We start from the raw sequence: 3,045 nt of genomic DNA on the forward strand, positions 1-3,045 counted from the left end.
AAAGCAATTATATCAAGTTATTAAAATAGGACTATGAGAATAATACGATAGAAAAATCTAATGCATGAATGTATGTGGGTAAACATAAAAACCTATGGAAACAAGAAAAATGTATGAATGTAGTATGAAAAATGTCAATATTCTTTAATGACAAGCATGAGTATTATTATCATTCTACTATGAATGTTCACTTAAAATAGTCAAATGAACCATAGAAAACATGAAATAGGCAAAATATTTAAAGAAAATAGGGAGAAAAGAGTAAACAAACGCAAAAGGGAGAAGCTTGAGTCGTCAGAAACAGTGCTGTAGGCCGTACATGGGCGTGGCAGGTAGGGCGTGTGGAGTTGCAGTGGCTAGGGTTAGGGGTTTTTAGGGAGGGAGGTGATGAATAGTGAGGGGTTGATATAGATTTTGGGGCACAAGGCCATGGGGCACGCCCGTGTGCCCTAATTTTTGCCCGTGTGTTTCGCGATTTTTAAATTTAAGTGCTTCTGACATTCGCCTCACGCCCGTGTTCCTTGGGCGTGTGGGTGCACACAGCCGTGTCGGACGGTCGAGTCTTGCTTCGTTCGCTTCTCCCATGCCCATGTATGATAGCTCATGCCCGTGTTCTTTTTGTCAGTGTCAACCACGAGTGAATGACACAGACGTGTCGCACGCCCGTGTTATTTTGACAAATTTGCCCATAGCTATGTCGTGCAACCATGGCAACTTATCGTATCCTGTTTTGGGGAAAACTTTTACCCTATTTTCACACAACCGTATCGCACGACTGTGTCTCATTCCGTGGTATGTGCATGGCCTACAACACGCCCGTGTGCCTAGCGTGTGGATGGGAAAACCCTGTGTTTCAAGACTCAGTTAGTAGGTTAGATGTGAAAAACTAGAATTCAAATAAATCATTACTGTTAGTGCTCGAGTCGCCTCCCGAGAAACGCTTATTTATAGTCTAAGCTTGACTTACCTCTCTGGTGTATGGTCATGGTGGTGCGAGGAGTTTACACTCTTTATCCCTGCTATCAATTTTATCAAAATAAGGTTTAAGACGAGTACTGTTTACCTTAAAAGTCCCGAATTTGGGATGAATTACCTCGACTGTACCATATGGGAAAATACTATGTACCGTGAGAGGAATTTCTTCATTAGGTTTAGAAGTGGCAATGCGAGGGTCTACTGCATCTAGTAGTACTTTATCTCCAACCTTAAGTTGATTTGGTGCGTCATTGTGCTCATCATGGCATGGTTTTGGTTTATCGTGTGTCCTCAATCTATGTGTCCGCCATTCATCCAGTTCTTTGATTTGTAGCCTTCGTTCTTTATAGATAGGTCCTTTGTTGTTGTTTGAACATGACTCATATTTCTTCTTCGAAACTGTTTCCTGCACAGAGGGTTTCACCACATGATCAGTACTAGTAGAATGATTTATACAACCACCTTCAATTTTTGATGTGTTACTTGAATTACGAGTTTGAAGGGTGATTGTTTCGTCTCCCACAGGAAGTGTGAGTTCACCTGTACCAACATCAATAATGGTTCTAGCAGTCACTAAAAAGGGTCGCCCTAAAATCAAAGGTGTGTTACTATCCTCTTTCATGTCTAGAACAACAAAGTCTACTGGGTATATAAATTTATTGATCTTAACAAGAACATCTTCAATGATACCTCTAGGAAATCTAATGGTTTTATCAGCCAATTGAATGCTCATCCCAGTTTGTTTGGGTTTCCCAAGACTTAGCTATTTAAATATTTTATAAGGCATAACATTAATGTTTGCCCCTAAGTCAGCCAATGCATTATGAACATCTAAACTACCAATTAAACAAGGAATCGTAAAACTCCCTAGATCTTTTAATTTGTTGGGTAGCTTATTATGTAATATGGCTGAGCAAGCTGCATTCAACTCAACATGTGAAGCCTCATCCAACTTTCATTTGTTTGCTAGAAGCTCTCTTAAAAATTTGACTGCGTTTAGCATCTGCGAAAGAGCTTCGATAAACGGTAAGTTAATATGTAATTTGTTTAATAGTTTAAGGAATTTATCGAATTGTTCATCTGTACAGTCTTTCCTTGTCGCATTAGGGTACGGCACCCGTGGTTTGTACTCTTTACTTACCGTTCTTCACTCATTGTGGACTACCTCACCTTTATCTTAACTTACCATAATGCCTTGCCTCGATTCTGATACAGGCTCAACTAAGCCTTCCTTGTCATGAGTGGTAATCACATTGAGTTGTTCCCTTGGGTTAGATTCTGTGTTACTCGGCAAACTACCTTGTGGTCATTCAGAAATCAGTTTGGCGAGTTGGCTTATCTGAGTTTCGAGCCCTTAGATTGACGCTTGTTGATTCTTAAGGGCTATCTTGGTATTCTGGAAACGAGTTTCTGACACCGAGATGAATTTTGTTAGCATCTCCTCAAGGTTTGGCTTTTTCTCTTGTTGGTAGGGTGGTTGTTGGTAGCCTGGAGGTGGTGGTCTCTGATTCCCTTGGCCTCCCCATGAGAAATTTGGGTGGTTCCTCCAACATGCATTATAAGTATTACTATAACGATTATTTTGAGATCGTTCTCCATGTTGTGGCCAAAGGGTGGGTATTCTGAATTGCTTGATCCACCTCCATTTGCTTCGTACTGCATTACTAGGTGAACTTGTGAAGAACTAAAAAAACCATCAATTTTCTTATTCAAGAGTTCTACCTAATTAGAGAGCATGGTGACTGAATCGACATTATAAACGCCGGCGGCTTTTGTTGGCTTTATCCTCATGACTTGCCACTGATAATTATTCAGTGACATCTCTTCTACAAATTCATAAGCATCTTTAGGTATTTTATTATTGATGGATCCGCCCGCGGCTGCGTCGATCATCTGTCGAGTCGAAGGATTTAGGCCATTATGAAACGTTTGAACCTGTAGCCAAAGTGGTAACCCATGGTGAGGGCACCTTCTCAAAAGGTCCTTGTATCTCTTTCATGCATCGTAGAGTGTTTCTAAATCCATCTGCACAAAAGAAGAGATATCATTACGTAATTTGGTTGTTTTAGC

At 40.5% G+C, this 3,045-nt stretch overlaps 1 non-coding gene across 1 annotated transcript; it reads left to right on the forward strand.

Annotated features, from left to right (window-relative positions):
* Positions 1-2,926: 2,926 nt before the first annotated feature.
* LOC128286335 (small nucleolar RNA R71) lies at positions 2,927-3,033 on the forward strand. Its single transcript, XR_008276878.1, has one exon. It is a non-coding gene; the product is annotated as a small nucleolar RNA R71 (small nucleolar RNA).
* The last annotated feature ends 12 nt before the right edge of the window (positions 3,034-3,045 follow it).

This window comes from Gossypium arboreum, chromosome 12 (genome assembly GCF_025698485.1).
Source record: "Gossypium arboreum isolate Shixiya-1 chromosome 12, ASM2569848v2, whole genome shotgun sequence".
Lineage (NCBI taxonomy): Eukaryota > Viridiplantae > Streptophyta > Magnoliopsida > Malvales > Malvaceae > Gossypium > Gossypium arboreum.